Source organism: Hermetia illucens, chromosome 1 (genome assembly GCF_905115235.1).
Source record: "Hermetia illucens chromosome 1, iHerIll2.2.curated.20191125, whole genome shotgun sequence".
Taxonomy (NCBI): domain Eukaryota; kingdom Metazoa; phylum Arthropoda; class Insecta; order Diptera; family Stratiomyidae; genus Hermetia; species Hermetia illucens.
Window position 1 is genome coordinate 132,859,766 of NC_051849.1, and position 27,904 is coordinate 132,887,669.

At 39.0% G+C, this 27,904-nt stretch overlaps 1 protein-coding gene and 1 long non-coding RNA gene across 3 annotated transcripts in view; both read right to left on the minus strand.

Annotated features, from left to right (window-relative positions):
• LOC119646743 overlaps window positions 1-27,904 on the minus strand; it is a 302,554-nt gene that overhangs the window by 200,783 nt on the left and 73,867 nt on the right. The gene's annotated exons all lie outside the window — the stretch shown is intronic.
• On the minus strand, window positions 11,918-27,708 carry LOC119646745. Of its 2 annotated transcripts, none has more exons than XR_005248769.1 (3): window positions 27,438-27,708; window positions 13,389-13,439; window positions 11,918-12,139 (listed from the first exon to the last, which is right to left on the minus strand). It is a non-coding gene; the product is annotated as an uncharacterized LOC119646745 (long non-coding RNA). The 2 variants fall into 2 exon arrangements; XR_005248770.1 differs by lacking the exon at window positions 11,918-12,139 and adding an exon at window positions 13,090-13,330.

The window sequence follows — 27,904 nt, forward strand, 5'->3', positions numbered from 1 at the left end:
TTTTTAGTAAAGCAAATCAAACCGTTGAACCCTTGCGCTGAGAAGAATTTATCGGCAGGGACCCTCCCATCATAAAAGTTACCTAAAAGCGGGACCCAATTGTGAAAATAATTTTGATTTATTCGCGTCTTTTCGGCAACAACTTTCACCCCCTTTTATCATGGAGTACAAATTTCCCAAGAATGTTTTTCTTGATTATCATGCTTTCAAGAAACGTCATGCCTGCCCACACAAAATTCGAAAAAATATCCCTTGTTCGCCTTAATTTTGCCGGTTATTTTCAAAAACAACTTGAGGATTGATTTCTGCTCATTTCAGCCGTCTGTACTTCGCTGTGCTTATCTTATTTCATCTAGTGAGCCATTCAGCGAGAGAAGCCCTCCTCTAGTTCAGTTCTGCCTATTTAGATGTTTATGCTTGGAACTGGATTTTAATGAGGACTTAGTCTGTTTTATCAGTGAAACGAAAACTGCCGATTGACATTTGCGATATAGAGAAGTATAGACAATCGTTAATTCTTAAGTAAACGGCAGTTTGCTGGCAAGCATCAGCAGCGGGGATGTAATTAGCTCTGACAATGTTATTGCAGCAGGATCACTATCAAGACCATTCGCCATCAACCCCGGTCTACGACAAGAGGATGCCCGATCATGCGTCCTCTTTAACCTGGCCCTTGAGTAAGTGATCCGTGATGCCGAGGTAAATGCAAGAGGTACGATCCTCTTTAAGTCCACCCAACTACTAGCCTATGCTGACGATATCGACATCATGGGAAGAGCCACCCGAGACGTACAAAGTGCCTTCTTACAGATCGAGCAGGCGGCGCGAGATCTAGGACTGCACATCAATGAAGGCAAGACAAAAAATATGGTGGCGATGTCAGCACCCAAAACGAACCCCCAACAACATCAAACCGCACTGGTCAAACAGGAAGTATAAGAATAGGAGAATACAACTTTGAGACCGTTGATAATTTCTCCTATCTAGGGTCGAAAATCACAACCAATAGCAGCTACGATGAAGAAATCCGCGCACGGTTTTTGTCAGCCAACAGAGCCTATTCCAGCTTACAAAAACTGTTCCGCTCGAAACGTCTCACCATAGGATCAAAGCGTTCGAGAAAAGAATCCTCAGAAGGATTTTTGGCCCCCTACATGAGGATGGACGATTCCGTAGTCTACATAACGACGAAATCTATGAGCGATACCATGACCGTCCGGTTGTCGATAAAATCCGGCTCAATAGGTTACGGTGGGCGGGTCACTTAATCCGTATGGATGAGGATGATCCAGCCCGGAAAGTCTATAAGGGCAATATCTATGATAGAAAAAGAAGACGAGGCAAACCCTGCCTAAGATGGAGCGACGGCGTAGGCCAGGACGTCAGACAGCTTTTAGGGATATCGAATTGGTGAACCTCGGCGCAAAACCGGAATGTCTGTAGTTCCTCATTAAGGCAGGCCTAGACCGGATACCGGTTGTTGCGCCGTTGATGATGATGAATGTTATTGCTAAAAGACAAGGGAAGGCTAAACTAGATGGCTATAACTTAGCTAGGGTAATGGAAACTTATATTGCGCAAAGGTTTTCCAGAAAAGAAATTCTAATTTTACGGGAGAAACAATCTGTAGGAATTTAATTTGTAATTTGTAGGAAGGTGTAAGTTGCCACTCCGCAGAGGACAGCATAACTAGTGCTACATTTCACCATTTTAGTGAAGGAACACCAAACTCCCAATGATTCTTGGTGGACATTGGTAATCGCTAATAGAGTGTATGGAAGTGTTACTCTTTCTCCCCAACTTATTTGATTTAGTCAAGGGAAAGAAAGTGGAAGAGTACATTGCAAGACTGCATAGCTCCGGCAGCGCCCATACATACCGTTCCTTGGATCCTCTAAATCTTCCTTCTATTGTACTTAACACAGGTTACCAGACAATAAATCTTTAAGTGCACCACTTTCTGCCGCCAAGAATGGTTTTCTTAATAGGGACGTTTGGTTCCCAATTTAGTTTCTCGACCAGAATCACATCAACATTTTTCACATTGGAGAAAAGTAGAAGCCTTTGTCCGTTAGGCATCAGCCTAGTTGATACCAAGTTGCAACAGAACTAAAATCTGGCTGATAAGGATGGGATACAACCTCGATACTCATATCACCACCAAGTGATTGGTATACACTACCACCTTCGTGCACCTCTGTCCGAGATACGGGAGCAGCTCTGTTTAAGTAGTTGCCTCTCAAATCTGATTAGACAATTACATTTAATCTTTGCGTCTTCAAAACTATTCTCTTCGTACAACGTCTACGCCGTTATGTTCATTACCACGTGATAATGCAAATATAAACAAACGATGTTTTTACAACCCTCCTTAAATGGATCCACAGGACACGCCCCATGATTTTCAATACAAAGGTAAGGTTTGTGTTCGGTATGAAAGCTATACAAGGAGATCTCAAGATGTATGCTACGTGTCGATTAATTATGGGACGTGGTGGTCAAAGGGTAATATAGGTCTCAGGGCGAAACGTGGATTGGTACCCACGATGAAGCATAAAACCTGGGAAATGCCTGCTGAACCAACAGCTCTACTACCAAACCCTACCTCCACCTCCACGTGGTGACCGCTGGGAGCTCTTTCTTAACGAAAAGCTGCAGACGGAAAAGGATAAAGGCGGGTCTCCCGCGCCTAAAACCTGTTTTGCAGCCAATTACTGAAAATTATAGTAATATACTATTATTAATTTTACTTGAACGGATATCGTTATGGTGGGTATTTCGGAGTCTGGGCACCATACAATGGCAGCCTCTTGATTTTCTTAAGATTTTTCGGTTGGGTAGTTTTTGAGAATTTCTCTAACAAATTTCAAAACTAAGCCCGGCTTCGGAAAGTACTAATTGAGACCTTTCATTTGAAAAAGATGTACACCCCAATTCGACGTAGAATTATATAGCTCACTGCAAGCGCGAGCGTCAATCGCTACTACCGTCTCCGAGAAAAATGCGCGTGACAGACAAACAGGTTTTATTTTACACGAAACCTTAAAAATAGGTCTTCTAATGTGGTTTCCCCTTTAATTACAATATAGATGCGAAAGGTAGGACTCGATAATATAAAGTTTTATGGAACTGTACTAGTATTAATAGTTATAGACGGTGAAATGGAATTAAGTTGAATTTTATTAGTTAGTTGTTAGTGACCAACTTTGATCCTTAAAAATTCAAGACATTTCTATAATCACTTTATTTGTATGTAAATAATAACTTGGGCAGTGAGACCAACCATTAGGCAAATGTAAGCAGCCTTGGTCCGATCCGGAGCATGAGGGTCGGGATGTTGACGCGAATCCATCCAAGACATTGTACTAAAAGAATTAACAGAAGTCAAAAAATGGAAGGACGATTTGACAAGCATCTCCAAAAAAGTTTTCTAATTTTCACATAAGTTGTAACATAATGAGAAACGAATTTATTTTGCAAATGTCGACAAATGTAGGATAAAGATCACGCAGCGGGAGGCCAGAATCAACAATTCAATTGGAAGTGGAAAAAATTTTCGGAAACTAGTAAGTTTCCCTCCTGGCTCTAATTTTATTTCCAGTTTTCATCAACGACCTTCCTTTTCTCTTCACCGCCTATTTTGCTTTTTATCTGTAACCTCACTTATAGACTTTGCGTTCCTTCAGTCTAACTTAGGCACCCTTGTTAGTACTAAACGTGAGTAATTGCTATTCATTGTGCTAGTGTCTCAAGCCCTCTCCTACTATGTCTTCCTACTCTCTTGGCTGTCATCCTGTAGCATATCGGAGATTCGTTCAAAACCTCGGCGTAACTTTCTAGGCTAAACTCCGCTTTGACGAGCACTGTCTGGCTGCCTCGCACTTCCAGAATGTCTGGCCTGCTACGTAACGCTCTTGAATATGTTTCGCCGTCTAGTCCCCTTCACGCAATAGAATCCTTCGTTTTTATAATAAAAGAATCTTCCAGGTGTGGACTATCCTAGCCGACTCCACTCTCTCAATCTCCTTTACTTAAGAGTACACAGAAACTTCCTCCATATGTGTTCTCTCTTTAGACTTTTTAGTGGCCTGATTGAATTTTCTGTCTCTGCTGACACCACATATTACACTCTACCTTATAGCACGATTTCGAAATATCTTTCGCCTAGGTCGATCTTTAGCTTATTGCCTCTAAATCGCTGGATATTCTCTGGTTTGAAGCGTAAGTTAACTTTTCTTCTTTTTCTCCTTATGGAGGTAATATATAACGGTATGTCTGTGTATTGTCGTTAGGTAAGTAAATAAATAAAAAACAATTGCTAACTCCAGCGATTACATGAAGCGTAAGGGAAGTCCCAATATATTGGTTGAAAGCGTGTTTAATATTTGACTATAGCCAAAGTCATCGTCTGTTCCGGTTTTTATAACATATGTAGGTAAGACGAATAATTTGGTATATCCAAGGAGTGATTGAAACTCAGATTTCATTATTTTGTGTCTAGTCAAATATTTCCTTTCCTGAGGTTTTATGAAAAAAATCAATTTACTTTCAGGCTGCTTGTCTGGAAAAAGTAATTTATTCGGGATGATATTAAATTTAATGAAATTTTCTAAGTGAACTACATGTAAGCTTGGGAGATACTGTGAAAGGCATAGTTCGTTGTACTACATCTGGCAAATCCACTAGAGTACGAAAGTTTGCAATGATTCAATAATAATGATGATACTGGAAATTTTGATGTAAATGCTGTTAGTATCAACGACTTTTTAGAAGTTCAAAGTCATACTTACTGTATACTTAGATATCATGGAATACCCATCTCGCATTAATGTGAATAGTCTGATTCTAAAGGCCGAGATAGGTGTCGAAATTGTGCTTGTTAAAGTGGGTGAGAGGTCTAAGTTCGGCCTTCGTCTAATCATTGGAAGGGGTTAGCACATATATTGCGTCCATTTATGCTTTTTAGTTTTTAAAAATTTACTTATTAGACAGTACTAATAGCAAAATATTTTAACATATTTTTCATATCAAGAAAGGAACTCGTGATAGTAACTTCCATAATACAAAATTATTCCACTACATGACTAAAAACACTAACTAAATGTAGAGCTGAATGGAATTTAAAAGTTTTCGGAGTAAAAAACTTCTTCCCTTCTCACAACGAGTATTCAGGTAAATAAAGGAGAATATCAACGCGAAACTCTGTTACATTTACGAAAATTCGAGCGGAATGAGCAAATATCTATAAGTAGGATTGAGTCTAGAAGATGGGATTATAAGAGGAAGTTACGAGAATGTTAGCCACTTTTTGAAGTTTTCGATAAAAATTGAGGATGATATAATGGAATACAACAAATAATTTAGGCAACCGTATGGAACGACTCGCATTGAATGGTGGAGAGAGATCTTAAAAATGGCGACATCAAAGTTGTAGCAAGACTAGTTTACTTCAATAAAGTAGATGTGCAGAAAGGATAGAGCATTGAGGGACATCTATAGCTACACACTACATAATTCAATTGGAAAATTGGAAAGAAATGATTCAATGTGCTCCTAATTTATTACTTTTTCGAATATACTGCATTAAGGATCACCATTGCGGTACTACAGTTGATAACATTTCCTACGCTTGACGTCGTTTACAAATAACCCTCAGTCGTCCCAAAGTAGGAATTAGGAGTTAATGGGCTCAAAAGCTGCCGGTCAAACGGAAAATTATTGCTTTCGATCGATGAAACTATGAAATGCGTAAATTTAGGGTCTAACGTACAATCAGCTCAGGACGAAATCAATTGGGATATGTAAGTATTACACTAATTCCGTACACTCTCTGCATGTTCAATCGGGGCAATGGGGCATCGAAAGGCATAACCTGACGCAAAATGTTAATACAAAATATTACCAACCGTTTTGCTAAGCAAATGCCAACTTTACTCCCCACCAATGTTACGATGAAAATTTGCATCAAAATACAAAGTGATTTCTTCTGTCTCGTGGTGTGGGTGCTTTTCAGTTTAGCGCAGATAAACACATACAGATATTGGAACGTAGTTTTACGTACGTACGCTCGTTCTGCGAAGATGAAATTTTACTCACGTTCGCCTTGCAAATACGTCGCTTGTAACAGTAAAATGGAACAACATAGCTGCAAAGGAGGCAAGCACGGTGACAACCACGGCTGGGTATGAGCATGTTAAGGATTCAAGTGATAAAATGTTGGTATGCCAAAGCAGCGAAAACATCGACTTGCATATAGATAATAATGATAAGGATATGTGGTTCGGAGCAAGGAACAGCAGCCATACGAAGCTCGAAATATTCTTTATCAGACGAAATTAGATATTCAGGTCCAGTCGTCATGCGATATTTCTCTGCTGTCCTCTGCCTTAAAGAAGTTTTCCCGTAAAAATTTCCTTCCCAGGATATGTTCACACTGGCTTCGCTCGATTCATGCAAGTGACCGAGAAAAATGGAGCCAACGACGTGGTTTAGAGCAAATTAACAATGCTTCGTTGCAATACCCTCTGTACTTTTGAATCTCAAGAGCATTGACAATCACGTCCAAGATATTGCACGGCACCGTAGATTACAGCCCGCAGTTCTTTCTAGCATCCTGAAAAGTGTACGTCCAGGAGTCAAAAGTACGGAATCACGAACGAGGCAAGGGTGTGAGGCTATCAACGATAAATTTTATGAATAATTGCAATGCAACGTTACTGGTATCTCTGGTCTAATATATTAGGTGAATTGAGATTTTGGGAAAACGTTCCAGCTAGGAATCATCCCCGAATTCCAAGCGAGTTCAGAGTTAAAATGAGTAGTGTTTCTGTGGGATGTTCGCTGTCCCAGGAGGATTTGCTTCACAGAGTAGAATTTGCTTCATATAGTTTGCTCTGCATACAGTGCAACAATTTCAACATTCTTTGCTAGGTACCCAAGTGGATTTGTGCTTATTGGGAAATTAATGAACGATAAATTATCTGAGTTTGCACGACAACTAAATACTGTATAGCATTCATATTATCCCTGCAACGTTCACCTGAGAATATATTGAAAAAAACATGCTAAATACGTACGTCAATAAGTTTAGATGTAGGGCTTACTTACAAATACATTCTATGTTCCATAAGGACACAGAATGCTAGAAATAATCTTTTTTTTATTCATGACAAGCTGGTTCAACAAAAAATTTATTTCAGTTATTAGTATGGGCGGCGTTTTTCAAGGTATATTCAAGTAACTTCGATACTAGCCCACTCGCATGGTTTTAGACAGAAACTAGAATTCTCAATAAAATTTGAACTTTCCTTGAGGAAGTGAAAAGGAGGCACATTAGAAGTTCTTATATGTACAGTAGCGGAAGAAAACATGCTCAAAGTTTTTAAGGATGTTTTCGGTGAAGAAACCAAAGTATTCTTTGTCTTTATGGTGTATATGTAGCTCGTCTTATATAGAATTAGATGTGTAATTTTTGAAAAAAACTACTTTTATTATTGCCATTTTCGTCATTTTTTGGGGCGGAAAAAACGAGTTCAAAATATTTTTTTCAATTTAGGGTAATTTTCTTGGTTTATTGTTGAGTTACTGTGTTGCTAGAAAACATTACCGAGAAGCTGAAGCCCTTTATCGTTAGAGTGGTACAAAAAAGTCTCTAGTCAGAGAGTAGTAGCTAAGAAACTCAGTATCTCGCAGTGTGAAAAGATCCGTTTAAAATGGTGTCCTCGTGCCTCAGATTAGGACGACTACTCATGGAAATTGCCAGTCCCGGCAGATACGGCTAGAATTAGTTTGCGGTGACAATGAAATTTGTTTTTTATGACATATTTATGTTACATTATGTTGTCGTATGTCCAGGCCTACAAAACCGATTACCTTCCTACCCACTCGAAATCCATGAACATCAGAAAAACAAGTCGGGAAACCGGAAGCTGGCCGCTCCAGGTATGAAAGGTTTTGTTCATTTCTTTTGTAGAGACATTTAAGTGTGCATTTGTCCTATTAGTACGTACAATAGCACATAATCTATGCATATCTTATGTGAGAATATCCACTTTCCCGTGATAATGACATTCAAACACTTGAAATTGCAAACAAGCAAACAAGCAACCTTGACCTATTATAACGTTGATAGTATTAGAGTCTGATTTCCACTAAACTTGGTAGAATCATGCTCTATGTTATAGCTTATATTGCTCGTGGTGCTAAGATGAGCTTAGGGGGGTTTTGCAGCCGATTATTAAATATTATGGCAATATGCTATTAACTTTATTTAAACAGATATCGGTATGAAGGGTGTTTCGGAGCCTACGTTCCATATAGTGGCTGTCTCTTGATTTTTTTCCAGATTTTTCGTTCGGGCAGTTTCTGAGAATGGCTCCGTTAAAGAAATTATCAATTTTGGTCTCGCCGCACTTCCACCTTTCCAAGAAATGTCGAAACTAAGACGGGCTTCGGAAAGTACTAACCGAGAGCTTTCATTTGATTAAAAAATTACACCCCCATTTTGCATGTATGGGGACCCTCCCCCCTAAATTCGACGTAGAAGGATGTAACTAACTGTACGCGTGAGCGTTGAGAGTTCCCCCTCTTTTTACCAAATTTGGTGTTAATCGCTACAACCATCTCCGAGAAAAATGCGTGTGACAGACAGACGAATAGACAAGCAAACAGTAAACCAATTTTGGCAAGGTTTTATTTTATGCAAAACCTTAAAAATTGGTACGGAAGATTATGATTCGGAATAGAGCACATTGAATGGAGTATCCAAGGCTGGACCGCCCTATCTTATGGTTCGGCTAATTAAAATCCATACTCTTTTCAATAGAATGAATTCGTTAAGTTCAACTAAAACGTTAGGACATCAAACATTAAGTGCCCGCGGTCAAACATGGTGGATCTATGTTGGAGGACCTTGTTCTCTCGTGACAGAGTTGGCCCAACGTTTAAAGTCAAATAGTTAAAGGCAAATACTGTAATTTATCATCTTATGCTTCTCCATGCTCGTGGAAAATTGGGCAATAATTCCATTTTGATACATAACAATAATCCAAAACTTTCTTCTCGAATGGCGAAGAGTTAGCTGGCTGACAACCATATCAATGCCCTTCAATAGCCTGCACAAACCGCTGATTTGAAACTCGTTGAATACCCTTGGAAAATCACTGACAAAAAGATTAGAAAACGTAATTTCACAAAAGCAACCGACCGATACATTGGGGCGAGATTTCCTATAGATCAGATTTCTTGGCTTATTGACTGCTTCAGCACTGTCGTGCAGTTATTACTGCGAAACGGGGAAAAACAATCGAAAAGGTTGGAAAGCATTTGGTCTTCCATGCCTAGGCATTCGACAACTTAATGTAATACAAATAAGTGATAAAAAACGCAAATTTTATTTTCTGCAACAAAATAATTCTAGCCGTGACTCCCAATTTTCGTGAATTGTCGTCCTAATCTGCGATATGAGGACACCATTTTAAAGGGATCTTTTCACAAAATACTGGGTCATATATAACGTATAACGTAAAGATTTAAAATACATTCGTTTTTTAACGGAAAAAATATTGAAAAATTTTGAGCACATCTTTTTTGTCGGCACTATATATAGAAAGAAGCTAGCTGGATGAACAGTTACGGAATAAAACTAGGTAATTAAGCTAGAGGAGATTTTGTGTAGTATTTTTATGAAAAATACTTTCATTTTATTGTTTGTTGTTGTAGATTGGTACCCTCAATGATTCGGCAAAAAAACCAAACGATTTGCGCAATTATGCTAGCTCTACTGACCAAAAGATACTCAACAGTTAGTTACCAGATTTCCTGGAGAAGAGCAAATATGCCTGATTTGATAGCAGTAGTTCGCAGTAGGTTAAATAATTAAACCTGCTATTATTGGCTTCGAAAACATAAGCGAATGCCTACCTATTCTGGAGTTGCAAGGCACACTTCGAAACATAGGCCTCATTACCGTTCAAACCCCTGCTGAGGAGATACTAGAGTTGGAGAAAAACACTTTCTATCAGGCAGTGGAGCGAATCCTCGAAACCTATACTAGGATATCAAAATCCTACTTGGATATTTTAAAAGCCAAGTAGAGATGGAACATGTATTCAGGCACCTCAAATTCCACAGCTTCCATCAAATTACTAAGACAACTGATACGACGCCTACTCAATCTGGATGAAGGCAATTTGTATAACAAGGGTTGTTTTTCCTATAATGTTAATATCGTCGGCGCAGGCCAGTAGTTCGGTGGACTTGAAAAGGATGGTGCCTTTTGCATTAACATCTGCATCGCGAGTCTTTTTCTCCAGGGTCAGGTTAAAGTGGACGCTTAACATCTCATAGTCTTAGACCTTGAATGTAAGTGATCTTGCTGCTTTTATCTGACCTCGCATATTGGTCATGGTCAGCCTAGTCAGTCTTATCAATTTAGTCAGGATACCGAATTCTCTCATGACCATGTATAGTTTTACCTTCGCTATGCTATCATGGGCGGCTTTAAAATCGATGAAAAGATTGTGCAACTGATGGCCATATTCCAACAGTTTTTCCATCGCTTGCTGCACAGAGAAAATCTGATCTGCTGCTGATTTGCCTGAAATTGATGGCGTAAATCCTTTTTGTTATGGGCCGATGATGTTCTGGTCATACGAGGCTATCCGACCTAGTAAGGTAGCAGAGTCTGTCTTACAGATAGTACTGAGCAACGTGACACCTCTATAATTGCTGCATAGCGTGATATCTCCCTTTTTATGTAAGGGACAGATAATGCCTCGTTGCCATTCGTCAGGCATTGATTCGCTGTCCCACATCTTGAGCATGAGTTAATTAACCGCTTGGTCGCCTCCATATTCAATCAAATCGGCTGCAATTTCATCGGCTCTTGGCAACTTATGATTTTAAAGCCGATAAATGATACGGACGGTTTTTTCTATGCTTGGTGGTGGCAGTAATATACAAATACTGCCACCACCAAGCAGTCTTCAGTTGGCGGTACCTCCAACTGGCCGATATTTTTAATGTTGAGCAGCTCATCAAAGTACTCAACCCATCGTAAAACTTGCGCGCCTAGTGCGGTTGTTCCATGTACTTTTTGATTTTACACACCTGTTGGTACTCCCAGAATTCGTTTTTCCATCTAATGAATCGCTCGTCCTCTCGACGAAGTTCGTGACAAGCTACGCGCGTGCCCCCGTTCTTTGAGAATGCAACATTACTCAGTATGCAGCATTCTTCCGTTCCGTTGCTAGCTTACATTCATCGTCGAACTAGCCGGTCCGACTTGTTTTGCGACTGGGGGTTAAGTATGTTTGTGGCCATATCAATGATAACCCTCTTCAGGTGGTTTTGAAGATCATTTGTTGATATTTCATCTTCAGCACATCTGTTAGCTGCAATTATTCCGGCATCCATTTCCCCCCTTTTAGGTGTTACGGAGTTGTTGTGGGGTCAATATTCACTCTCACCTGATTGTCAAAGGGGATTCTAGGCATTGTTATAATTCGAGCCCGGAGCACCATGCCAACGAGATAGTGATCCGCGTCTATATTGGCCCCCTTTATGTTCTGACAATTGTCAAGGCTGAGAGGTGGCGGCGCTTGATCAACACTTATTCAGTTTGGTTGAAATTCGTCCCGTTTGAAGAGGCCTATGCATGTTTATGGACTGTTCAGATAATATAAACAGTAAATAGAAAAATTACCCCTTGGTCAAGAATGCTCAGGAGTCATAGATTCATCTGTGTCTTCCGCCCATTTCTTATCTCTCGATATTCTCTCTTCAAATAAGTGAAAAGTGCATGTCTAATTTTTCCCACTACTATGAAAAAGTGTTTTAAATACTTCATACTTCCAGGATATCCAGGACATGACATTGCGTGGAGAAGATAATCGGCAAGAAAGTTATAGTTTCAAAATAGGGTTTGTCAAGATTTTATTCTCCCAACGGTGCTATTTGTTGTTATGCTCTCAAACATTTTGGGGTACTAAATTATTTGGAAAAATTCCGAATAATCTAAATCTAAATCTAAAAGTTGATGAAATCTGTATTTGGACAACTGCCTTTTACGGCGTAATTGACTTGTCACGTTTTCTAGTCCGGGCACTCATCTGTAAACATTCGAAAATCCATTGTGAACCTAAAAAGGATTTATTTAAAATAATTAAGACCTCACTCATGCAGAGGGAAGCCAACCTCGCATATTGTTTAGCCTTTTTCCTCCATTCTGGGGTCGAGCCAAATTGGCAACCACTAGATTTAGGGAGCACATGAAGGAGGCAGAGCTGGCTGTAAAGCACTCCCGAAAACCCACTAAATCTATGGTGGCAAAACATATGGTCGAATGCGGCCATAAAGTAAGCGCTGATGACTTGAAAGTCCTAAAGCAAGTAAGAAAGACTAACCAGCTGGATGCTTACGAAAGCTGGTTCATCAACAAACAACCGGTTGACACTAGGTTGAACTCAGATTTGGGTAACTGCTATTCTCCATTGTTTAGAAAACTCTTAAAGTAAAATAATCTCGTCTTGTTTTAGGATTGATAAATTAGCTATTAGGAAGTGAATTCAATATTTATTCCTTTTTCAGGACCTAGATATAAGTTTTTAGTCATAATTATAATATCATAGTATAGAATAGTATAAATAGAACCTTAATGTCTACAGATGAGCAAACTTGTTTGCACTGATGAAGGGAACAAGTGGTTCCCGAAATATCGGTATTTGCAAGAATAAATACCCACACCAACGAAAAAGAAACAACAAGTTTTTATTATTTCAATTAATTAATCGTTGGAAACACCGCATAATTTCACTCTAATTAAGACTTGCTTTTTTTTATTCGCTAGTGATATTTGTTGATTTTGCAAATACCGATATTTCGGGAACCACTTGTTCCCTCCATCAGTGCTAACAAGTCGTGTTCTGATGAAGGAAACAAGTGGGTCAATAAATATGACTAGCGAATGGAAAAAAGCAAGTCTTGGCTATTTTAAATAATTTAATCGCTGGAAATACCGTGAAATTACATTTAGAGAAAAAAAAGAGTTTTGCATAAGAAAACTTATTTTAAATCTCGTACCCAGAAAAAGGTTGCCACTATTAAATCGTATCTGTTCCAGTTTCTAACACTAGGTACAAATCGAGGGTTTTCAGTGCCAAAGTATCCCGTTCACTACCTGTCACCGAATCATCATTGCAAATAATTTAGAATTTCTGTTGTTCGAGAGGTTATCGAAAGACAGTTGTTTGTCTCCTGAGCAATGCTCCTAGGATTCGAACCCAGGGCAACGAGATTGATAGGCTGGCACTTTATCGCCTCAACTATCGCGCTGTTGAAATGGAAAAGCAACAAACCAAATATTTCGAGAAAGTCAATGTAAAATTTACCTTCTTCAAGAATCGACAAATATTTTTTACCTTCGGGGTGAATGTACTAACCTGCAATGAAAAAAAATACTTTTCAATCTAACATTTTCGCGTTTGTGGATTAAAGTGAAAGTGGAAATATTGGTTATGAATCATTGAAAAATCAAGAACAACCAAACAAAGCTGTCATAGTCAAGTTCATTTATCTCTTTAAATCACGCTAAGTAGAGCGACTACTGTTTATAACAACTGCAAATGACACTCATCCAAAAGTTCGAAGCTTCTGCAGCAATAAACTTCGAAAATTTGGTGGATATAAAATGCGTAGTTTCAAGAAAAATATTACCTACCTCAAAAAAATTTTTTCCTCGAAAAAAAAAAAAACGATTTTTTTTAAATAAAATAAATAAATATTATTTCACCACGAAAAAAAAAACACGCCAACATCGGCACTATATAACCGTTGTTTGTTATGCCTCCCTTTGCATCTTCCTCAAATTTCATGTCGATCGATCTTAACTGTAAGAGAACGGAGGTTGAGAGCCTTAATGACTGGGCTACTTGCTCTTGTCAACCCCCCAATCGAATAATAGTCGCAAACTCTGTTTTTAATGTTTTGTGTTAAACAAAGCCATTTTGTGTTGAGTTTAAGCAAGTACATGAAAAAGGAGATGTAATTGGTCTTATTTTGTGAAATGTATGTTTTCAGGACCTATCAACCCAAAAATTTTAAAAAAATTCGCAAGGCTGCACCTAAACAAAATCTGGGCCTTAACAAATACATCCCTTTCTGATACCTGCCCAAATAAAGTTAATAATAATAATTACTATATTTTAGAAATTTGCCCCTCCACCCTTAAGTTCATCCTAGAAGTAGAAAATTTAGTACCATTATAAGTAATAATACAACGACCAATGGAAAGTTTGAGGGATTTTCCAACTGTTATTAACGAAGATATTAAAAGCTGATAGTTTTGCATTTCACATAAATTTATTGCACTCTAAGGGGGTCATCCCGTGTGTCGGGTTGGAGAAATCGATTTTTTTTGCATGAATTGTATCTATATATAGTGGAGAATATGTGGCCAACGGGATTTTCCGATATTCCGAGTCGTTCAGAAATTACAGTGTTAAACAAGTAAGGAGTTTGCAGCCGCGGCTAGAATACTCGATGAGAAAGAGCATCGAATCTTTTTTTACCTGTTAGTTTTTTACCTGAGTTTTATAAATTCGAACACAGGTATAAATACAAAAAGATGGAAAACCAATCAATTGTCTAAACTTATTTGCTGTTTGGAATAAAAAGGATAATCCAGTCTAGAGTGAGCACTGAAAGGCTTTCAAGCGGTACTCAGCTATATTTTGTTGTAAGTATTGTGCTGTTTGTGTGTTCAGTGATTTTTTTACGTGGATTGTACGAAGGGAGAAAAAGGACTTCGCGTCAACATCAGCAAAGAAACTTTTAGCAAGCATGAACAAGGATGTTCCAATTGCGACAAGTTTTGTATATTGTATATTGGATTTTGCTGGAGTTTTCTTCGGTATTTCTGCAAATAATAAAATATACGTGTTAGTAGAAAAGGAATACGTAGGGCATGTCGAGAAAAGAATGGGAACGCGGCTTAGAAATGCAAAGAAGAATCATAAAGGCATTGGTGGAAAAGGGGCTGGAAAACTTACTGATAAGGTTATTAACGACCTCACTACATGTTTTGGGCTAGCTATTCGTCGACAAGCAAATTCGATAGAAGGAATGAAACAAGAAATTTGGGCAACTTTCTTCAATAAATGTTCTACAGACGAAAATCCTCAGCAGCAAAATTGTCCAGTAGGGGAAGACAGTTGATGCAAATGGCGCAAAGCGGAAGCTAAAGGAGAACTGGATAGTTTCCACCACGAGAAGGCACCTTTGACTGAAGAAGTTCAAACAGTCATCAAACCGATCTACGAAGATTTGTCACGAGATGATCTCTTGAACAGATGTTTAGGAGCAGAGACCCAGAATAACAATGAGTCGTTAAATGCATTGATCTGGACTTTTGCTTTTAAACACCTTCATTCTGGGGCCAAGGTCGTAGAAATAGCCACTTTTTTGGCTGTAATTATTTTTATTGAAGGATTCAATGGCATTCTCAAAATCCTAGTGACAATGGGATGTCAAGTTGGTCACATATGTCAGGTTTATGTCGCCCGCCGTAATGAAGAGCGAATTTGGCGGTCCGAACGACGATCGACTGACGTCGCTAAAAGAGCCAGAATTGAAACTAGAGAGCACCAATCGGCCTTCCAAGACTTTTTTGAAGAAACGGAGGGTGCTCTTTATACACTAGGTATAGCAGATTAATGGTGAGTTAAAATTTTACTGTTGATAATCACATTTAAATTTTCAAATGCGTTTTTCTCGAAACTGCATCTTGAAAATCGGCTGCCACCATAGCTCAAAATCTATCCAACCAAATTCTTTGAAATTTTCACTACTTCTTTAATACATATTTCCACGGTCCGCAAACTAGGATAATTGCAATTGGAAGGTCATTTTTTTTTATTCATAAAAAAAGCCGTAAAAAAACACCAAAATCCAAAAAATTAAGTTTAAAAGTACACCAAAAATTTACCTTTTAATATTTTCTAATTATCCTAGTTTGCGGACCGTGGAATTTTATCCACATTAAAATGCCGTTTTGTTTTTTTCCATCAGATGAACACAGCGCCCTCCAGTGTGGCAGCAGAAAAACACCTTTTTTTGGAGATGGGTGCATAAATTAACACGTATTCCGAAAACTAGCTATGATATCAAGCTGAAAAATTGATCACATATACTAGAGATATCAATAAACGTATGGTGAAAAAATCACGTTTCTCTCTTTATCCAGTCCTCCAAAATAATTTTTCACAAAATGGCAAAAAACGGCCTTCACACGGGATGACCCCCTTAAGGCGTGCATAATGACGTCAGGCATATAAAGTGAACTCATATAAACGGCGGAGTTGGATATATCAAGGAACATTTTGAAGTTTCAGCTATGTATGAATGGAAAAACATGCATAGGAAATTTTCCATACAAGAACGAATGCAAAACAGGGACTCGAAGTCGGTCAACGAGATCGAGAGGCTGAAACTCAACCAAACCGGCCACAGTCACCGTCAAACCGAAACTACAAATTTTAATTTGCGCTTGCCAGTAAATATGGGACTCTCTGTTCAACCTGGTAAGAATATCGTGGCCCGGGCAATCACTAATGGCTTCGTTCTGTAGTAATGGTATAGCGTGTCAATCATATCACATCTACTAGTGGAGAAAATATTATATGGTTATATTTCTGTTCAGATCCATCTCGCAAAAAAAGAGTCGTCAAGCAAATTCTAAATTCCGCAGTTCATTTGACAAACTTTTTACAAGACAATTAGTTGCAGATATATTATACTTTGCTAACACGTTTAGCAACATTAATTATAAAAGGCGAGCGACCCAGCGATAAAGAATTTATAAGATAAAACCTAAGGCAAAAAATCTTCTTCCAACAATCATAGTCTTGTGGTCCTCCATGTAGCACACGTAAAAATTAGTCTTTTTCACATACGTAAACTGACAAAAAATAATGGCTTAAATGTGTGGCAAGGAATTCTTCGTTTGTCCACAGTACAATTTTCTTGCACTGTATTGATCTTCGGGATTAGCGTGGTACCCAACATGCCCCTCTGAGCCACGCCCCATCCATTGATTCATATATTTGAATTTTGTTTAATCTACACTAGACACTATTCTTGAATTTGTTGTTGTAAAGTTAAGTTATTTGCTGCTGAATTCCATCCCCTTAATTTTTATCTTTTAGATTTCTTATTCTTTTTCTTCAATGGCACTACCAGCTTAATCGACTTTGAACGTCAGATCTAAGATAACTTAGATAATAGTGTACTGCCAGTTTTGACTGACATATGTATTTCAATGCCAGGTTGGAACGCACGGGACCCCAAATATCTCCTGACTTCAAACCCGACTTTGTTCAAAAGTTCTTCTTAGAGTTTGACCTAGCGTTGCTTATTTGACATTCTGACTTGGTATTTACCATTGTATAAAGTCCGTATGGCTCATCTGGTTAAAGCGCTGGATTTTCGTAGCAGAATGTCGCGGTTCAAATATCACTGGCGGCAGAGGCATTTGCTTTCGTGATCGGGCGAGCGCAATGCTGACACATTGCCTCCTACAGTGTACTGTAGTGTACCGTTACGGTCTTGAATGAAGTGCTCAAACACAAGGCCCTGATCCAATATGGATTGTTGTGTCAACGGTTATCATTATTGTAAAGTTTCTCAGCCAATACGACCCTATGTTTATTTATTTCTCTTCTTTAGGTTTTAACTAAAACATAACGAGCAGACGTATTATTATGAAAGTGTACAGGAACATGTCCTTCTGAATTTCGTTACACGCAATGAAGGGAGTGTAAATTATTATCCTATGAATAAAATGCCGGGGTGCGGGTTCACATGAAAGTAGTGACTTAGCAATTGCCATACTTCAAATTCATTAGCGGTTGAATCGTAAGAGGGTTGACGTTCAAAATGCAAAAACCATAAAGTGTAAAAAAATTTTTGAACTAAAAATCCTGAAAAGTCAGGAAAATGTATTAATATAACATCCAGGGTTAAAACTATGTCCTCAATAAAAAATCCTAATATTTCTCAGCCTTGATGAATGTACAGCGTAGCCTCGGATCATTATCCAGAGAGTGAGAATCCGCTCTGACTAAAACTAAGCCATCCACAACAGAGCCAGTTGCAGCACCTTTTCATCAACTTTAAGGCCGTCTATGATAGCAAAGCCAGGGTGAAACTGTACATAGCCATAAGAAAATTTGATAGCCTGACCAAATTCATAAGAATGACCAGGCTGACCCTGACTAATGTTCGAGGCCAGAAAAAAACAGCAAAATTACTCTTGAGACCATTCACCTTCAACAACGGTCTAACAGGTCTAAGGGATGCCCTATCATGCATCCTGGAAAAAGTGATTCGAGATGCTGAAGTGAATGCGGGAGTGCACGATGCACTTCAAGTCCCCCCAACTGCTGTCCTGTGCTGATCATCCGGATCGAGGAGGTGGCAACTGGCGAGAGACCGTGGGCTGCACATTAATAAAGGCAAGATGAAGTGTACGATACCAACGTCAGCACCAAAACAAGTCGGGAAACCGGAAGCTGGACGCTTCAGATATGAAAGATATAGTGTATTTCTTTTGCATGCATTTGTCCCATTAATATGTAGCACATAACATATGCATATATTTACTTTCAAGTGATATCGACATTCAAAGGCTTGAATTTGCACAGAAGGGACAGCTTTGACCTGTTATAAAGTTAAGAGACAGCAACTTTGAGACCGTTGATAATTTCTCCTATATAGGATCGAAAGTCACAACCAATAGCAATTAAGATGACGAAATCTGCTTATAAAAGCTGTTCCACTCGAAACGTCTCACCATAGAAGCTCTTACTGTGGAGCAATGGCGTAGGCCAGGACGTTAGATGACTTTTAGAAATATCGAATTGGTGGCACCCTTAAAGATCGTAGAGCATTGTTAAATTAAAATGAATAATCTCACGTATTAAATACGGACCATGAAAAATACTTCAATTAAAATTTACTATGAAACTGGAATTGCCTGTGATAATTCGAAAATGAATAACTTAAGAAAAGAAAAGTAACTTTAGATGTCTATTGTAAGGAAAACGAGGCGTAGAATTTTAGAGGTAAGAGAAGAGAAGGAATAAAATGTGGTGGTGGTGTAAGAGAAGAGGCAGATAAAGAGCATTTAGATACGTTGCAGTTCATAGAAAACAAGATGAGATTAGTTTGCGAATATTTGGTAGACAGAAAGTAAAGCAATACAGTATGACAAGTAAACAGGGACAAACCATAATTCAGCTTCTGTGCAATTTAAAAATAACCAAACCGCCCAGCTCCTTTCTTTCCTTACGGGAAGTTACGATCCAATATACAGGAAGCCAAAAGACTGAACTGTCTAATTTGAAACTGAGAAATAGATTGCCCTGACATCATCGCTTGAAACGAGCTTCTCACACCCACATCATGAACAGCTTTCTCCATAGTTCATTCGTTGACTACTTCTCATATTTATGGCGGTTCCAGACCCCGAAGCTTACCACTTCCGTACCGCCATTACGTTGTAAAACTCTGTGTACTCACTACTCTATTATTTACCAAAACGTGTAAAACGTGAACACTGCCCATTTACTGACATATGTATCGGCATTGATAAGCTAACCGCAGTGAAAACCTTCAACATTTAGTGAGGCTCCCTTTCGCTCTATTGTTCGATTTATTACATGACTTCCCTATCTCCAGTACATATCTTCGCAAGGGTATGTGTAGCAAGGCTCGCAAACGTTACAGTCAGCAATTTATCATCTTTGATTGCCCTAAAACACAGTTAAGGCTCTATCACTACCCTATTTGCTTATGTTTTCATTGTTTCCCTTTTGTGTAAATATACCTAATGGAACTATAGGTATTACATATATAATGGTTGGAAGTGAAAGTTTCTTACACGATATCCGTAATTGTTTGACATGTATCCGCTGCGAAAGTTTTTTCCGTTTATCGAAATAGTATTTGTTGAAGGCCAAATTGAATGGCTTCTGATTGTTAGATGTCTACGCGAGGAAGCACGGAAACTTTACCGAGTGAGAGCAAGGCTTTTGCGATCTTCCTTCACTCTACATACATAACTACGACCAAGGCACACCTTCCCATACTTTTGAAAACTCGTTCAATTCGAAATGCTAAACTTTCCAAGGAATTAGTGGCTCCATTTCCCTGAGGACCGAGTTTCAAACAGTTCCCGAAGATATTTTTGGAAATAAGAAAATTCAAAAATATGGAAACATTTCAAAGGATATGAAATTTCATGTCAATTTGAGGGTTTTGTGTCACGCGTCAATCTGCATTCTTCCCCTTTTTGATGTTTGAATCAATTGAAAAAATTCCTCTTGTCAATTTACGTACGTACACAAATAAAATGGCCTGAATAAGGGAATGAAAATAGAAATGGGAAGCGTCCTAAATTTATAATGTATATATTGATGAGCAAAATGGAATTTTGCCTAAAATTTATTTTATAGGCAACTTTTTAGCATATTGAATGACGTGTTACGTGTCTTCCCACTAAATCCCTGCCTTCCAATTATGTTGAGAATTAAATGCAAGGATAGTATCAAAATAATCATATCTTCATAAGAAAGCCAATGCTTAAAAATTAAATCATAAAAAGTTAATTAGGTGAATCTGCTATAATTCAAAAACAAGGCAACACCCATTTTTTTCTGTTTGGATGATTAAGTGGATCACCTTCTGCATATATACAAACCCTACCCGACTCCCCATCGTCTTTAGTTGGCGAGACCTCCAACTCGCCTATATCGTGGTTGTTCAGTAGTTCATCAAAGTACTCAACCTATCGATCCAGTATGCCTCTTCTGTCGGAAATCAGATTTCCCTCTTTGTCTTGGCAGGATGACCATCAGGGTATCTAAGGCTTCATCTTGCTGACTTGTTGATAAAACTTCCGCGCCTGGTGCGGTTGCTCCTTGTACTTTTCGAGTTCACAGACCTGTTGGTTCTCCCAGAGTTCCTTTTTAAGGTTTTGTGTGAAACAAAACCTTATTAGAATGGTGACGGTGTCTGTCTGTCCGTCTGTCCGTCTGTCTGTCTGTCTGTCTGTCTGTCTGTCTGTCTGTCTGTCACACCCGATTTATTCGGAAACGGCTAGACCGATTGTCACGAAAATTGGTGAGAGTATGTAATCTGGTGATCCCTTTACATGCAGTAAGTGGCGCCATCTTGCGTTAAGTTTAAGGGGGGGCTCTCCGTACATGTGAATGGAGGGTGCAAATTTTTTTTTCACAGAATGTAGCCAAGTAGGGTATCAAATGAAAGGTCTCAATTAGTACTTTTCGAATCTGGTTCAATATTTGATATTAGATGAAACATAGGGGAGTAAGGGTTAAAAATATGACCCACAAAAAGTGTAACAGGTCTCGTTCTCAGAACCTATCCAACCGAAAAATCTGGAAAAAATCACAGTGGTGCATCTCTACGAAATCTAGGCCTCAAAATATATCCGGTTCCGATATCTGCACAAATAAAGTTAATAATAGTATATTTCCACATTTTAGAAATTTACCCGGCACCCCCCCTTATGTTCATCCCAGAAATACAAAATTTGGCATGAGTGTAACGAAGAATATAATGCACAGTTTGGTCAAGTTTGAAGAAAATGCAACTATTATTAACAAAGTTATTGGGGGTGAAACTTTACAATTTTTTTTGTGAATTTCGTGCACTCTACAACCCGCATGACGTCATCATCACATATCAATTCGTCAATACCACAACGAAATGAATTTTTATGAATTGGGTCGCAGACAATTATTTTGTTTTAGTTTTGTTTTAGACATGTGTATATGTAGGTATATAATATATGCGTGCTAATGAACTTTGCGGCTAGTGCCTAATTCAGATAGATATAAGACGTAAATCGGAAATATGGGTACGATAAATTTAGATATGTGCATATATGTGTACAGCAGGTAATAGGCAGTTTGTTTGTTTAGGGTGAGCGTGATATCTATGGCTCTAATATGTACATATGTCTCGTAGTTTGGAAAAATATGAAGGATTATGTTGGATTTGTAGCTATATACGGACAGAGAAATGTGCGTCTCTTACATAAGATGAACACAAAACCTTTATACCCGAAGCGCGAGCTTCCGGTATTCCGACTTGTTTCGTCTGTGGGGTCGCTTCTCCGCTCGCCAAAGTTCGTGATAGATCTCCGCGCGTGCCCGCATTCTTCCGTTCCGTTGCTAGCTTACATTCATAGTCGAACCAGCCGTTCCGACTCCTTTTGCGGCTGAGGCCAAGTATGTTTGTGGCCGTATTTCAGGTGATTGGGAAGATTATTTGTCGATCCAGGATCTCTGTTGACTGCGCATCCATTTCCTCCTTATAGGTGTCGCGAAGGGCTGTCCCGTGGATGGCTTCAGTGTTAACTCTCACCTGATTGTCAGATGAGATTCCGGGCGGTGTTGTTGTTCGAGCTCGGAGCAGCATGTAAACGAGATATTGATCCGAGTCTACACTGGCCCCCTATATGTTCTGACATTCATCAAGGCTGAAAGGTGGCGGCGTTAGATCAGCACGTGGTCAATTTGGTTGAAAGTGGTCCCATCTGAAGGGGCCCACGTTTGTTTCTGGACCGCTTTTCGCGCAAACCGGTTACTTCCAACAATCATTTCGTGTGCTAACTTAATAATCCACAGTCCGTTGTCGTTTGTATTTTAATGTAAGCTATGGGAGCCAACGTATCGCCTGAATACGGGCTCCGTACCGACTTCGCTGTTAAAATCTCCAAGTATGATTTTGACGTCATACCTGGGACAGGTTTCGAGGGTTCGAAGGTATCCTTCTCCTACTCTGCAGGCTTTTGTTTATGTTTTCAAAGCCGATAACTGCAAGTTTCATTTTTTGGTTGACTAGGAAACCTACTCCGAGCACATGGTTTATTGGACGGCCGTTACAATATATAGTGCAGTGACTTTTCTCCAGGAAACCGGTCCCTGTCCAATGCATCTTCTGCAAAGCTGTTACGTTAGCCTTATATTGGGTCAGGGTATCGGCTGCTTGGGAGCTCCATCTCTGTAGAGAGAGCGCACATTCTCTGAGAAAATGCGCCAATAGTTATTCCGCTGTCGGTGCTTGGTTCGTCGTTGTAAAGTCCATCCTGTTCGAGGCTCTTTCTGTGCCTTCCTAACAAGCTGTTTTCCATGTAAGGTTGTCAGCCCTATCGCCCTCCCCCCCCCCCCCAACCTGAAGGACTGATTGGTACAATTTCCCCCTTTTTAGGTGCGGGAGACTCGCCTTCATCCTTCTCCCTCTGTAGCTTTTCGTTAAGAAAGAGTTTCCAGCTGTTGTTGTTGGTTCAGCAGACGTTTCCTAGGTTGTATGCTCCATCATACCAATCGGGTACCAATCGTGGATTGGTTTTCGCGCTGGGCCCTATACTACCCTTTCATTTCCTTGCTTGACAAAAAGTCGCGGTGAGTCACATCATTTCACCTCACTAAGCTGCATCTGAGCTTATTCCCGGCCTAAGCTTTGTTATGAAAAATCTATTGCCAAAACTTTAAACGCGTTTTACTCTAAACCATATTTTCAAAATTTCGAGGAAGCACTCACACAGAGGTAATTAACCGATTTAGTTGAAATTTGAATCCCTTATACACCAACACCGATATGTGGAATCTTAAAAATATTTAATTTTGTAATAATAAATATTTTTTTGAATACATAAACAAAGCAAAGATTTTGAAGATTTGTTTTTGCAAATTCGCCATTTTGTTATTTTTAAAAAATCTGTACATATTCGAGATTCCATACATTGGGGCAAGTCAACAGAATAGAAATTGCTTCACTGAGTGACATCATCTTTTTTTCAAGATGTCTACTTTGACTATAAAAAACATAAATAAATTAATACAGATTAAGTAAATAAATATTTTGTTGTATAATTTAAGTCTCATTCATTTCAAACAGCTCGTGTCTTATATACAGCTTCAAGAGTTGTATGCTCAACCTTCTAAAAATTTTTGCTGCAGCGCCTTTTACCCAGCTTGTTTAACCTACCCGATGAAAATTTCTGGATTTTTGGAAATGAGTAACGCCAATACCGTAGCATCCATATTTGTAAATCTATCTTAGAATCAAAAAGCAGAGACTGCTGGCAAATAGTTCCAGTTACTTTGCTTTAAAATGTCCACCGTCGACAGGATCTATTTGTTTCCGTGGATGACATTCTATCTCGTTGCTCATGTCTTAGCCATCCTATTTAAGTTTGATATCATGGAGTTATTCGCACAAGCTGACTAGACTTTCAAGCGGTACTATAAATCTCCAAAACTACGGCGCTAATTTTCTAGGAACATTATACGTGTACCAGATGGAATCAATATTAAAGGCATACCATGCTGCTTTTGGGATGCCAGATGATATTTGAGCATATGAAGAAATCCAAACCGTATTAAGTAAGTGGATGCGACTTTGTGCTCCAAATTAGAGCAGAGAGAGACATGTGACACACAAATTGATATGGTACGCAGCACCCTCTCGTCACTTCTCATTGCTTTTATCATGGACATACCAAAACACGCAACGTCAAGTGTCCTACACAGTGCTCTTTTTCCTGGGGTCTCTCATGAAGCTGACCTCGAACACTTCCCCAAAAGTGGAATGATCGTCTCATGAACTGCAGTCTCCGGCGAAATCTCAATTAAAAAAAAATGACGACAGAGCCGAATAAGATACACATAGATAGAGACTGAGCGATCTAAATAGCACGAGTGAATACTAGAAGTTACAGACAACGTTATGAAATTGCTTCACGCATTAACGCTACTTGGATGAAATGGCATTCCACAACTGGAGTTCTTTTTCATCGATGAATCAAACGCCTTAAATCCAAAATCTACGGCAGTGTCATTCCCCCTGGCATCCTCTGTGGTTCGACGCCGTGCGGTATTAGAGACGAAGATATTGCATTGGATCATCCTATGTTTACTGCATCCACGATCGATATGGGGTCGCACCGGCCGTGCCCATGTAATTCACCCTGTCGATAACTCACTAGTTAAGGTCGACCTGAATACCTAAATCAAACCCAAACAACGGTGATTTGGTTTGATTTGAGAGCTTTTCGACTTCACCAGGATCGAGCCAACGGCCGAGAAAAATCGTGCATTTAATCCAGTTAAGCCGGTCCTGCTTCTGAAGAACGGATGGGATAATAATTCATAAATGGAAGATCCATTGAAAGTTTTGAAAAACGAACTTGAAATTGAAATTTCGTATTTAGTGCGGATCTTCAAACAGCAAATGTTAACAATTTAGACCTTTTTTTTTAAATAAAACAAATTTCTTTTCCATTCCAGGCAGAGAGGTTAGCAATTACCTAACTGCCTCCAAAATACTGGATTTAATTCGTACGGGCACAGACGATCCAGATCGGAAAATCTACCTATGGTAGAGAAAGAAGACGTGGCAGACCCTACTTTAGGTGGAGCGATGACGTAAGCCAGGACCCCATGCACTGGAGATATGAAATCGCAGAACTTCAATTTTAACATGACATTTTCGAGGATCTCGGATTAGTGAAAAATATATGGAAATTAGCAACTTTAACAAATTTGTTATTAGTGCGTGTAGCAGGGAGAGATATCGGTGAACAAAATTATAGATCATAAGATTCGGTGAATATTTTTAGGGTCCATTTCTCTGAGGAACTGTATCGTTAAATTTATTGGGGTGATTGATGAATTGTTTAATACTTTTGTCTGATAAGAGAGAATATTTTCGCATAATCATCAGTAGACTTTGTACGTAGCATTCTTCAATGTGGTGTTAAGAACCTTCACTTGAGGGTTTTAAAAATGATTTATATAGCACTAGACGTTTGTCCGAATTTGTATCTCTTAAATAGTCGTTGGGTAGAATCAGAAGGATTAATTTTGCTTAGTGAAGGAATAACTGCTTCATGCATTAGCACAAGCCGGAAAGCTTACAAAAACTTTTCCGCTCGAAATGTCTTACCATAGGGTCAAAGTTCTTATTGTATAAGACAATGAGCTTGCCAGTTCTCATGTATTCCTCGGAGACTTGGGTTCTTAGCAAGAAGAATTGCCAACTCTTGGCCGCGTTCGAGAGAAGAATCCTCCGAAGGATTTTTGGCCCTCTACATGAGGATGGACGATTCCGTAGTCTACATAACGACGAAATCTATGAGCGATACCATGACCGTCCGGTTGTGGATAAAATCCGGCTCAATAGGTTACGGTGGGCGGGTCACTTAATCCGTATGGATGAGGATGATCTCCCCATATCTATGGTAGAAAAAGAAGACGAGGCAGACCCTGCCTAAGATGGAACGATGGCGTAGGCCAGCATGGCAGGCAGCTTTTAGGTATATCGAATTGGTGGACCTCGGCGCAAAACCGGGATGTCTGGAGTTCCTTATTAAGGCCTAGACCGGATACCGGTTGTTGCGCCGTTGATGATGATGATGATTGCTTTCCATGGCGCATCTTTAAACTGATAAACCATAGGAAGACATCTTCTACATAGTTTCGCTGTGATTTATTCAATAGAGAGCTGTAGTAATTGGGAAATGTACAAGCATCTTTTCAACTAAATACCGTTAAATACTGAGTATTTGTTTTTTTCAGTACCCCAGTGAACGAGTAAATATTAAAGCAATATTTCAAATAGAAAGTGAGTCTTGAAGTACACCAAAATAAAGGATTACTAAATCGCTAAGCAGCGGATGAAATACGAACCCTTCCCACAGCTCAAACTGCCTTCAAAGCAATTCTTGAAAGTTTCAACACCAAACGGATCGACAGAATTCCGCCTATCCAAACACCGTTAAAAGTTTTTCATTATACAAAATATTTTATGCACTAATACTAAAAACCCAACTATGTTAGCAGTTTCCTTTGAAAATTTCGCATTCGATTGCGAAATTCGCAGAACCCTCGTTAACTTCAAGAAAAACTCCACTCATCCACGTATGCAGCATAACTTCTCCATCCCCCATAGGAGCAATGTTTCATATAATCGACCTATTCTGCTCCCAAGTAGAAAAGAGAATGCTTTAGAATTCCCGCTCGACATACTAAGCGAAATTTCAATAATCCTTCAAGTAACTTCCACTCGAGGGAGAAGGAATTCGTCTGACATAGTTTCAAGTGGATATTCCAAAGCGAAGAATATACTTTGCGACGAAGGTAAACTTATATTATGTGCTTATCTCCTTTCATATTTCTCAATTGTTTCGACCGGCAAATAGATCTTTTTATCTAAATTGATATGTTTTCGAAGTCCTCTGGAGAACTTGAGTGAAGTTCAAAGTTGAGATTTAGGAAGCTGCAGTGTGTTGTTCTTTTATCTTTTTACTCGAAAAGAAGATTAAAAAGTTCTCTCACAGTCGATGTGGATACCTGCCCTCTTATTCGTCATAACCTGAAGATAAACGAGAATGAATTTCTTGAGAAGCGTTTGGGTTTTTCCAGCAACAAAAATTTCGATTTGTGAAAACGTCAGTCAGCATCAACCACACTATGAGCATTCTGCACGGATGTTATGTCCTTATCAGTCGCAGATTCTAAAAATAAAACATTCGGAACGAATGAATGAAAAGTCAGAATAATAGAACTGATTTGAAGTGACATTAACAGCATCAACCAAATGTTTCTGAAAACCACGTACACGTACTTTGAGTTTCAAATGTCAATGAACATCGCGAAGACCAAAAATTGACACTTGTTTGAAATATGAGTAGCTCTGGGCTAAAATAAATCAAGTAGTAGAGCGGAGGTTTTCTAGAATAGAAATAAGGTAATCCGAATACACATTTTTAATGCAACGATGGTATGCAGGAGCATTATCAAGTCTCATGAGAGTAGGT